This window comes from Myxine glutinosa, chromosome 1 (genome assembly GCF_964187855.1).
Source record: "Myxine glutinosa chromosome 1, kmMyxGlut1.1, whole genome shotgun sequence".
Taxonomy (NCBI): domain Eukaryota; kingdom Metazoa; phylum Chordata; class Myxini; order Myxiniformes; family Myxinidae; genus Myxine; species Myxine glutinosa.
In genome coordinates, this window is record NC_136261.1 from 112,261,807 (window position 1) to 112,274,679 (window position 12,873).

At 44.5% G+C, this 12,873-nt stretch overlaps 1 protein-coding gene across 6 annotated transcripts in view; it reads left to right on the forward strand.

Moving 5' to 3' along the window:
• SIRT7 (sirtuin 7) overlaps positions 1-12,873 on the forward strand; it is a 97,295-nt gene that overhangs the window by 13,864 nt on the left and 70,558 nt on the right. Inside the window, exon 2 of one of the 6 annotated variants that reach the window (XM_078776256.1) lies at positions 6,375-6,469. The exons of the other annotated variants lie outside the window; for them this stretch is intronic. The gene's annotated coding sequence lies outside the window, so the exon portion shown is untranslated. The remainder of the gene's footprint in view (positions 1-6,374; positions 6,470-12,873) is intronic. 6 annotated transcript variants of the gene reach the window in all.

Consider the following 12,873-nt stretch of genomic DNA (forward strand, 5'->3'; position numbering starts at 1 on the left):
TTCTCCAGGTGTTTGACCAGCTTGTAATGTTATCTAGGTCTGCAGAGAGTGAAGAGGCTGCAGACTGCTGATCTGAGGGATGAGAGATGGATTGGCAGAGAGTGGAGTCATCAGCAAAGAGATAGAGAGGATTTTTCAGTCAGAGAAACATCATTGATGAAGATTAGAGGCCCAGAACCCTGGGCCCAGAACACTGCCTTGAGGAACTCCAGCCTAGACAGGAAGAGGGAAATGAGAGGATTGAAATGAGAGGATTGCATTTACAGCCACACGTTGACTACGACAGGAGGGTAAGTCCACGAGCCATGAGTGGAGATTTCCATAAGAGAGAGTGTTTGGTGAGCAGAGCGGGGTGCCCGACCATATCAAAGGCATGAGATATGTCAAGGGAGATGCCTCTGATTTCCTGTTTGGCATTTAGGACCTCTATCCATTGGTTGAGACAGCAGAAGCAGCATGTCCAGAGTGGAGTGGCCTCGTCTGAACCCAAATTGATGATCAGAGATCAAGCCATTGGAGAAGAGGAAGGATTTAATATCAGAAGTGATGATGGATTCCATGACCTTGCTGATTTCCTGAGAGCAGGTTGATTGTTTTGTAGTTGGAAGGATCTGTTTTTGCACCTTTTTGTGTAAAAGCGGTAATGTTTGCTGATTTCCAAGCAGATGGCAGATGGCCTTTAGCAAAAGAGAGGGTGAATAGAGCAGAGAGAGGGTTTGATAGAGCAGCAGAGCAGGATTTTACTACACATGGGCTGATGCCGTCTGGTCCAGTTGCAGAATCAGATTCGAGGATTGACAGAAACTTCTCCCCCCTTGTCGGGAGAGAAGGACACAGAGTCCAGGAGCAGCTGTGTACAACTGGGCAAGGTGGGTACAGAGAGAGACGGGTTTGGGACACAAGATTTTGAAGCAAACACAGAGTTGGAATCTCCAATTTACAATGGAATCAATGATCGTTGTGTACAGGTTTGAGCTTACGAAGGGAAGCATTTGGGTGGTTGCTGATTGCGTTTGACAGGTGATTGGTCTGTACATGTTATTTAACACACGTTTCCTCTGCGGGGGGGGGGGGGGGGGGGAATTTAAGTGGCCGCTTTGAACAGGTGGTTGTTCTGTAAAGGTGGTCGCTAAGGCAGGTTTGACTGTATTTGGTATGTTGATAAATAATTGACAGCCCTTCTTTTTATATTGATCATGAAATCATGAATCTATTCGGTGAAATCAAGCATTGGTCTTTTTTATTTTTTCAACAAATGAAGCATGGACTCTGAGGTGAGCTTCTCACCTCAGAATTAGGTCATGAATTATTCACCACCGTCAAGGGTTTTCCCAGCGCTCGTAAATGATGTCCCATTCTTATGGATGGGAGCAAGAGGAAGCAGGACTTGGAGCACCGCTGAACAAACACAGAGACACTTTGCGAACTATATATAGAATCAGTTAAATTTATAATTGAAAAAGCTGGACTTGCTCGTCGGTAGAGCCGTCGTTTCGATGAGAATCCACTCGCCTTGGTCACAGCAGATGTTGAAATGAAGAAGCTTGAAAATTGCCACTTGACCGCAACCATTGGTCGGGTGAATTGGTCTGTTGACCAACCGGGCGTCTCGTGACGATTGCAGACGGTGTGGGAGAGATGTTATAGCCTTGTCCCACGTCCGTCACAGTTTAAATCGTAAACCTGCCCCTTTTGTTGAGAGATGGTGATTCAACTCTTTCCCAAATGGATTCCTTTACACCATGAGCAAACCATTTTTTCTGTCTAAGATAACAACTTGACTGTTATCAAAGGTGTGACCCTGCAGGTTCAAGTGCATATATACAGCAGAGTTCAACGCCACTTCATAAGATGGACGACGATGTTGGTTCATACGGCCCTTCAGAGTTTGCCGAGTTTCTCCTATGTAGGCCTCAGTGCATGATGGGTCTCCACATCTGACGCCATACACCACATTACGTTTCCTATCATTTTGGATCTTATCCTTAACATGAACTAACTGGCTTTCAGAATTCCGTGTGGTTTATATGATAAAACGATGCCAGACCTGGAGAAGGATCTTCTCACTTTCTCAGACAGCCCAGACACATACGGAATGATCATGTTAAGGACACGACTTGGTGTCAACAGAACAATTAACCCTACCAACGGTTGGGGTCACATGGTGTTTTTCAAGCTTCTTCTTCACTTCAACATTTGCCGTGACCAAGACTAGTGGATTCTCGCTGAAACGTCGTCTCTAACGACTAGTAAGTCCAGCTTTTTCAGTTATAAATTCTACTGATTTAATTCGACTAGATGAATCATAACAACCTGCGTCGATTTATTTATGAAGAAATATAAAGGTATATGGAAGGAGCATGATGGCGATGTTTTCTAAAGATCCTTTGTTTTCCAGCTGTTTTACTTCATTGTACATTGTGATTGAGACTCTCACATCTTTAATTTATTTTGGATGTTTCCCCAGCCTGGATTGCACACGATGGCACTGGCATGTTGATAAAAGGTGTTACAAAAAATACTGGTTCACACTGTTGTCTATCAGTCTGTTTCTTTTACCTATCCACTATCTTACCTTGTCTTTTACTTGCCCCTTTTAACTCCTAACCAATTAATCCACACTATCCCTGAGAGGGAAGATGTTGTTTGTATGTTTTACAGAGGCGCTATAATAAACACGTACTCCAAGTCCTGCTTCCTCTTCCTACTGTCTGTAAGGGCAGGCTCTTTGCAAATATTCTTAAAAGCAGTGGCTGATCGTTCTCTGTATGCTATATCCTTCCTCTCTTTCTTTTTTTAGATTGTCAGATGTGCAGGCACTTTGCCTGCCAAGCACCCACTGAACAATGACCGGATGCACATTGTATAACATTCTGGAGAGAGATTATTCAGCCTCTCGCACAGCCTTCTATAGCAAATCCCATCTCCAATTAATTTTCTCTTGATTCTTCTGTTTAAATTGAGTAAACTGTCATACGTTTGTGCTTTGTATAAGGTTTTCTACATTAGAAATACCACTTAGAAATCTTCACCCTAATTCTTTGATGAAACGTTTGCCTTTGTAAAAGGCTGCTCCTTTGGAAAGGTGAAAATGATGAGAAGCAGCCATCCGCATCCAGCCAAAATGGCTTTTCCTTTTCAACATAAACACTAGAAGTCATTTTTTATATTAGCATAAATAATTTAAAATCCAAAAGGTCTTGCATGTGTTTTATTTACTGGTACACCCACTCCCTACCGGAGCAGCAGAAATGATCATGTTATTATTGTCGTGTTCAGGAGGATTAACACTGCCTCTGAATGGATGGACAGAATAGGCTTTAACTCCCTCAGACTCTATTCAATTTATGGCAGTATTATTCACACGCGGAACTGAGGGGAAACACTCTTTATCGCTTTTAAAAATAAAACGGGTTTATTCCTGAATAAAACAAAAATAACTTGAGAAGATGAATTCAACAATAACTATATACAATGTGGTAAAATAAATCTAAAGGAATCTAAGGCACCTCAAACCGGACACAATCACAGACGGGGAAAGGGGCAAAACCAGGGATTCGACTGTGGTGGTAGCAAGGAAGGAATATGGGGCACTTAGCAGCCATGAACAGGCAGTGAGGAGGTGATGAGGAGACAATCAGGATGACGAAGAGGTGATGAGGAGACGAGCAGTACGATGACCAGTCAAGGTGGGAAGACGGGAACAGCTCCAGGGCCAAGACAGGCAGACAGGACGACCACCGTCTGCTTCTGAACGGATGAACTGAACAGGCTTTAACTCCCTCGGCCTCTGTTCAATTGATGGTGGTAATATGCTCGTGCAGAACTGAGGAGAAACACGAGGCTCCTTATCTCTTTTAAAACCAAATGGGTTTATTTCCGAACAAAACAAAATAACTGGAGAAGATGAATTCAACAATAACTATATACAATGAGGTAAAATACATCTAAAGGAATCTAAGGCACTTCACACCAGACACAATCACAGACGGGGAAAGGGACAAAACCGGGGATTCGACTGTGGTGGTAGCAAGGAAGGAAGATGGGGCACTGAGCAGCCATGAACAGGTGGTGAGGAGGTGACGAGGAGACGATCAGGATGACGAAGAGGTGATTAGGAGACAAGCAGTACGATGACCAGGCAAGGTGGGAAGATGAGAACAGCCCCAGGGCCGGACTCATGCAATTCTCTTGCGCCTTTTTTTAGCTCCTTCCTTGTCTCTCTTGACAACTCTCCACCCCTCGAGGCGTTGTGCTCCATACCCCCCCCCCCCCCCTCTCCCTGGTGTCGTGCATAACTCCACCCTTGGAGGCTGTCATAGCTCTGCCTCTCTTCTGGTGGCGTTCTTAGCTCTGCCCTCTCTCTTTGCCATCTCCCGGCTCCCCCAGTAGATGGTTACAGGAGGTTTTACACACATTTCCTTCACTTAATCCCTCGCTATTTTTTACAAGCACCATCCTCTGTATGGTACACAATCAAGCAGACAGTCCTAAAGCTGACATGTCCCTACTTATTACCTCAAGGTATCTTCTAATATATAAAGTTCTAATATATACACAAAGAATTAAGTTAAGCACCCCCCCCCCCGTTTTTTTACAACCTCGCACATTACAAGTTTGTTGTCGTCAAAACAGTGTAATATACCCATGATATTGCTATATTTTCTGGAGAAGTGATATTATGGTCACATAAAAACATAACAATCATGCCGTTTTCAATATTTTATTCTGAATAATTTAAGGTGAAATTTTTTGGGAATTTTAGGCATATTTTCACCTCAATTTAAGTATGGAGCTATAGGTCCATCACGGACAGTGTGGATGACGTTTATGTTTTCTAACGTACAGTCATTGTTCTGAGAAGACCTCTAGCGATCTTTGCGTCAATAACGTGTGTAGGACCCACGTGATCGGATCACTGACTCAACCCTACGTCATTATAGACCCTGTAAGCCGTCGTATGCGTTGCTGTGGCAGGTTGTTCCATTCCCGATGTAATGCACGTTCCAATTCATCCAGATTGGCTATTGGAGGGACCATCTTCGCAATTTGTCGTCCCAACATGTCCCAAACGTGCTCGAGGGGGTTCAGGTCAGGACTGTACGCAGGCCAGGGGATGGTTGTCACAGCACCTTGCTCCAGCAAGGCTCGGACGCGTCTCGCACGGTGAGGCCTGGCGTTGTCATCCATGAAGATGGGTCTGCTGGCGAGGGTGTGGTCATCGAAGTGCGGGATTACGGTGGTATTCAGGATTGACTCGGCATATCGCTCTCCGTTGAGCTTACCTCGCACAGTTATCAGGTCCAACTTACAGTCATGGGAGAAGCATCCCCAGACCATAATCGAGCCACCACCAAAGGGTACCGTTGGTTGAATGTTTTTAGGTGCATACGCGGTGTTTTTGTGGCGCCACACCCGAACACGCCCATCTGTCACGTACAGCAAGAACCGGCTTTCATCCGACCAATGAACTCGCCTCCAAGACCGGATGTTCCATCCACGTCGCGCTAGGCACCATGCCAAACGCTCCCTCTGATGTCGTTCGAGTAGCCTTGGACGCTTGATCACTCGTCCTGACCTTAAACCGGCCGATTTCAGGCGGTTCCTCACGGTACGGTGACATAGCCTTCTGTTGGGCAGCCAGTTGTCCTTCAGGAAATGGCTCGAGGCGAAGGGATATCGTCGCACCAGTCTCAAAAGCGCTCTATCTTGGCGGACTGTTGTCACGCGAGGTCTTCCAGACCTTGGGCGGTCCTTCACCGCATCCGTTTCCTGGTGTTTCTGCACCAACCGACTGATCACCGAATAGTGGTAACCAAACGTTCGAGCTACAGCTTTTCTGGACATTCCGGACTCGATCATGCCTATTATCCGCCATCGTTCTCCGTCCGACAACCATCTACGAGCCACCATTACGAGAAAATGACCATGTAACCCCCACACGAGCTCAGGCGTGACTTGCAATAACCCGTGATGATAGTGCATTTACAGAAAATCACGACCACGTGGATGATAACACGTGCTGCACGAGCGATGGGCGTCACAGATGAGTGCACTCATCTGCATTTCATCAATGGATAATTGCTAATGTCATACCAATCATTATTTGATCTCACATACCTTAGAATATATGCCAATGTATACATATACACAAAGAATATATATTAGGGGGTGCTTACCTTAATTCGTTGTGTAGGGGTGCTTAACTTAATTCTTTGTGTATATAAAGCTTCTAATATATATATAATCTTCTAATATATATATTTATAATATGTCTCCATATATATAATCTTCTAATATATAGAGCTCATTCCAACCACTGACTGACTCACTGACTGGCCAACTGACTGATATTAATGTTTGGTACCTTACAGGTGTAGAAAGCTGAAATTTGGTTTGCCGATGGACATCGAAGCCAGTACACTGGGAAAAATCACAGAACCGTCAGAAAGCATTCGTAGATGAAAATGTACGTAAAAAACCGGAAACACGTCCGTAAAAAAAAAAACCCACCGATATCTAGCATTGGAAAATTGTAATTTCTATAACTGTGAAATAAAAATCTCAATTTAATAAAAATCTAAAATGTATGTAAAAAACCTGTATACGTGGCCGTTTAAAAAAAACAACAAAAAAAAACCTCATTTGTTATCTAGCAGGAGGTCGGTGATACTTGCCTCTAATCATAAAGCTTGTATTTATTATCTACCTACATATTGTTGCGGTTTTGCCATAAAGGCAAACCCCCTATAGTTAATTGCATGACAACATGTAGCCTGCAGTAGTTAGTTATTTCTTATTTAATGTAAAGATTAGCCCCTTCCCTTTGTGTAATAATCAAGACCAAATATGCGTTGAGGGTTAGCCAGGATTTCAAACCTTTGTGTGGTTAAAGGAAGCCATTTAAATGTGCAAGGAGGCGGGACCAAAGGAACAGGCCCACGTGACCAAGGACGGATCGGGAACACCACCAGCAGGCAACCAATGGGCTGTGAAACCTCCCCGAATGAAGGGGGGAGGGAAAACTGAAACCTTCCTGGGAGAAGGAAGGATTGAAGGCCAGCATGCGACAAATCTCAGCCATTGGGAGGCTGTGGAACATTTTGAAGGGCGTGGGCGGGTGTGATAATCCCCCGTCCAGCGCATTTTCATTCTCTTGCTTTTTGGCTGCGCCCACGACACCCCTCTTGCTTTGGGATTTTGTTGCACCACGACCTCCTGCTCTGGACTCTCTTGCTTTTGGCTCCACCAGACGACACTGCTCTAGCCTTTGTGCTCTTGCCCGGACCCTCTTGCCTTTGTCCTTCGACGACGCCTCTTGCTTGTTCAACCTGCGCTGAAGTTCGTCCGTGCCGACTTTGAGGCGGTGGTTCGTCCTTCGGACCTGACCTCGTGTGAGGATTGAACTGCGCACACCAGACCACGTGGCCAATTGGGAGGCAATCCCAGCACTTACATCAACAACAACAACAACAGTAGGCTATCAGCTAGGGGGGTCAACCGGTACCAAATTGAGGGAGTAAGGCTAATAATGATTTTTGACAAGGTTTTTACCTCTAGAATAAGAAAATATGTGATAGCAAATTCAACGATGTAGCTAAATGTGTGTTATCACCCATTTTCAAAATGGCCGCCACTTTACATACAAAATTTAACGTTGTTGTTGTTTTGTTTGCTTTTTTTTCTGTAGGAACGGTGGTCGGAGCAACGAGCAATGGAGTAGATAGAAAGTAGATGCTATACGATTAGAATAGAAATAATAGTACACACCAAGTGATGAGGTCTACTAATTTTCCAAAATGAACAGCGCCACAGAAAGCAAAGAATGCGTTATACACATGACAAGATCGGATGACGATGATCATCTGGTGAGCCCACAAAACTACACATCTTGGTTGACATTACTGGAAGTGGCTAAGGTTAGGAACCATGAACATATCATCAATATTGCCGAGGGGCTTGAGGGCAATGAAGTGCCAGAAATATTCTACCACCGAAAATGTAGGAGCCTGTTCACCATGAAACGAGATTTAAACATGCTAAAGAGGAAAGCCAATGAAGACACTGAATCTGAAGCAGGAGGTAGCAGTGCTCCCAAAAGGCCATGTAGGAGATCATCAGTAGAGAAAAGAGTGTATGATACGGAGTGCATCTTCTGTCGCAGAGACAAGTATGTGAAGGGGTCTCATACATGTGAAAAACTTTCACAAGTTGTTCAACTCAGAGCAGATGAAAGATTGAGAGAATGTGCAATAAAGAAAAATGACAAGGATATGATAGCGCTTACCAGTAGAGATATTGTGGCAGCAGAAGTGTGTTACCATTTCTCATGCTACAGGAATTACAACAGAGAATGTATACAGCCTGAGGTTGAAGGTGCAGATGGACCCGATGACACAGATGATTTTGCACAGTATCAGAGGATCGAGAAAGAAGCATATGCAAAACTTCTCACCTATATCAGAACAGACGTAATCCCAAACAAGACCATCATACCAGTCATGTCACTCACTGCTAAATTAGAAGAATACATGCTGTCTGATGGGATTGATTGTCTAACGCAGTCCACAAAGAAACATGTTCATAGAACGCTTGAATATGAGCTGGGGAGTTCGGTGAAGATATTTCCAGATGACAAGGGAAAGTTGGTGATGGTACCAGACAATGTATCATTGGAAGATGCTGTCTTGCAAAATCAATGTCTGCAAAGGGAACTCAAAATATGGAAAAACAAAGTGAAAGACTCCAACAAGATCATAGATCAAACATCAGCGACAATTCGTACAAAAATCAAAGACGACATGAAACCCACACCCTGGCCATACCATCCATCAGATGCTGAGGATGTAACACCTATTCCATATGAGCTGGAGCGGTTTCTCATTGGGCTGCTAAAAGCGCTAATTGGCGCTAATTGAGCTAATTGGCTCATTGGGCTAATAGAAAAACATGCATTTTGGCGGCCATTTTGAAAATGAGGTGATAACACCCATTTAGCTACATGGTTGAATTTGCTATCACATATTTTCATATTCTAGGGGTAAAGACCTATCCAAAAATCAATATTAGGCTTACTCCCTCATTTTGGTACCAATGGACCCTATTTTGGGGGTCTGGCTGATGGCCTACAGGCATTTTAAGGCCATTTTCCCTGCAAGAGCGGGGGTTAGCCTTGCGGTCCCCATGACAATCTTCTCCATTTTGCCCTATTTTCTGTATCTCTCCTTGTTAACCCCCTTGCCCGCATTTCTTCTTCGACCATCTTTAGCCAATACAAGTCTTTCTCGGTCTTCACCGTCCTCTACTTCCTTCTACATTCATTTCCATCACTCTTCTCAACCAGTCACTTTCATCCTTCCTCAACACATGACCAAACCATCTCAACCTGTTTCTCTTCACAGCATCCATCACAGGCTCTATTCCCATCATCTTTCGCAATTCATCATTTGTCTTCCTCTCTCTCAACGATACTCCACACATCCACCGAACCATTCGCATTTCCACCCTTTTCCACCCTTCGTTGCTGCTCTACGTTCATTACCCATGTCTCGCTCCCATAAATCATAACACTTCTCACACATGCAGCATACACCTTTCCCTTCAGCTTCAACGACACTCCCCTCCTCGTCAGCACGCCACTCAGTTCCCGAAACTTCTTCCATGCACATCTCACTCGAGCAACCGTTGCCGAGTCTGATCCACCTTCTCCATTCAGCATGTCTCCTAGGTAACAAAATGTTTTCACACCTTCCAACTTCATGCCGTCTCCAAGATCCAACTCAACATTTCCTCCATCTGCAGCTCCCTCTGTGCACACCTTACATTTGAATGTATCTGCCACACTGGTTAATGACCCTGTCAAGCCACTACATTTTTGATGAACCCACTCAGCGCACATTGTACATTGAATGGAATTCACTCCGCCACCCTTCCTGCACATAGCACATGGCCACTTCCCAGTTCTTTCCACCTCACCACATGCTTTACCAATTGCCATCACCTTGGTTTTTCCGATATTCACCTTCAGACCTTTTGTCTCCATACATTCCTTCCACTTGTTCATCTTCTCCTTCAGTCCATCCATACTTTCTGCAATCAACACCATATCATCTGCATACAACAACTCCCACGGTAAACCCTCCTTTATGTTCTGAGCCAGCACCTCCATCACAGCTACAAATAGTAGTGGACTTAGTACCGACCCCTGATGCACTCCCACCTTCACCTCAAACTCACCACTGTTCCCGTCCTTCGTCCTTACAGCTGTGCGCGCTCTTTTGTACATTGCCATCACCACTCTGATCAACCATTCCTCCACTCCTAACTTCCTCAATGCCCATGTCACTGGAACCCTATCGAATGCTTTCTCCAGATCAACAAACCCAAGAAACAACTTCTTCCTCTTCTCCATATACTTCTCATGCAACTGCCTCACAATAAAAAGCGCGTCTGTCGTTCCTCTTCCTGGCATAAATCCAAACTGTATTTCATCAATCTTCACTTTCTTCCTTATCCTCCTCTCCAACACCCTTTTCCAATACCTTCATTCCATGCTCCAATAACTTTATCGCTCGATACGAGCCACACTCCAGAGGGTCACCTTTCCCCTTGTATAGAGGGACGACGGTACTCAGTTCCCAAGCCACTGGAATGCGGCCTTCTTTATCGGTACGACAATAACCAAAGTGTTATTCCCTGAGTGGGTGTGAGAGTGTGAAGGCACCAGTGGGTTTTATTATTAGGTAAGAGTTGATAAGCTGCATCTTTGTTGCTCTGTGCCTTCCAAATAAAAGGCTGTACATTTCGTTGTTACATTCGAACCTGTTCGGATACGTCTTTTCTCCATTGGCCTGGCATCATCCGAGACCGAATTTGGCTGTTTGAATCAGGTCCGTAAATCGCGTAAGGTAACGCCGCTTTCCACACCGTGCAAATCCGCTCGGCACGCAATTGAATAAGGTGTGTGAAAGTGAGTGTTCGATCCCCGGTTTCTTCGGTCACTTGTCTTGAAGGTATTTGGGAATATTTGACCAGCAAACTCTTCGGCGCGTGGCTGGGAGATTGGCGATCGGAATTACTTAGCAATCCGTCAATCACAAGTTTAGTCGCTCGCGGTCGGCGGCCTCAGTGGAACCGGAGTTTGTGGGGAAACGGGGCATAAACCCCCCCTTAGTACGTCGACGAACCCGGGATCCGCAACAGTATGAAGCATGGTTTGTTGTTGCTTACAATGTGTAAGCATTCTCCACTAGTATCATTTGCTTGCATGTATACATACATTCATTTTGCCAAATTTTAGTTTGTTGGGTGATATTGACTTGATCGTTTTTTTTTGTTTTTTTTCTGTAGCTAGATGATCTGAGGTGGTGGTGAACAGCTGTCTTGAAGATTTGGATAGAAGACTCAGATTGAAGAGAGTGTGGAAGTTGGTTCCACAGCTAGGGGAAAAAGATGAGCAGATGAGTGGTGAGAAGGGATTCTGGATGTTGAGAATTTAATCAGAAGGGGGTTTATGGTGGACCGTGTGTGCCTTGCATAAACCTGGGGCGGTGGAGGAGGATGAGGAAAGCATGGAAAGAGCAGAGGGTGCAAGGCCGGAGTGGAAGGCCAGAAAGGAGGTGGTAGAAGACAGAGAGACCAGCAACCTATCTGCAATAGTGAAGTGATAGGCCCAGAGACCCAGCTTCATCATGGGAGATTCAAATAATCTTGAAGGCCTTGGTTTCCTGCCCTGCCCTTCGTGTGCCAAAACACTCAAATGGCTCGGCGGTGTTGCCACTCCTTCGAGCACGCAAATATTCATCTGTACTGTGCGTGTTTGAGAAGCATTGTCCCTTGTGACGAATATGAAAATGCAGGGAAGGAATAATGTAGGAAGGTGATTCATCTGGAAGAGAAGATTAATTGTTTCTAATGGTGAGGGATTTGTTTGTTTCTGGGAGGTTCTGTCGAGGTTCGTGTTAACTTGGAAGGTGTGGGATGGATGGACAGATGAACAAATTGGTCAAATATGAATAAGAAAAGAATGACGGGTCGAATGGTGAAGGAGAAGGACACAGACGGACTGAAGGATGAACGACCGACTGTGCAGTTGAAGGAAAGGGTTATGAGATGAGGGAGGGGTTGTTGAATTGAGATTGGATTAAGTGGATTGTTGTTGGATTTAGGAAATTGACAGCAGCACATACAGTCACGTGAAAAAGTAAGTACACCCCATGTAAAGTTTTGACTTTTTCAACATATTTCAACATACAGCTATTTGATCTTCATTTCAACAATATTGATAGATAAAGGTGATATAATATAACAAATATCATGAAACATTTACATTTTGTAGTCCATTGTATAATTTAAATAAACATAAATGCAAATTTCGCATGTGGAAAAAGTAAGTACACCCTTGGCTCTAATAGGTGGTATTGCCCCCTTTGGCAGAAATAACCTCAAGTAGGTGTTTCTTATAACTCTCTACCAGTCTCTGACATCGACTGGGAGAAATTTTTGCCCACTCCTCCATGCAGAATTCTTTCAGCTGTGCGATGTCTGGGGGGTTTCTTGCATGCTCAGCTCGTTTCAAATCCCCCCACAACATCTCGATGGGATTTAGATCCGGGCTTTGACTTGGCCATTCCAAAACCCTCCATTTCTTTCTTTTCAGCCATTCCTTGGTGGATTTACTGGTATGTTTAGGGTCATTGTCATGTTGCAAGGTCCACGTTCGGTTCAGCTTCAACGTTCCGACAGATGGCCTCACATTATCCTCAAGCACCCTTTGGTACAATGAAGAATTCATAGTGGATTCTATGATGGTGAGCTGCCCAGGCCCTGATGCAGCAAAGCTGCCCCAAACCATAATATTTCCACCACCATGCT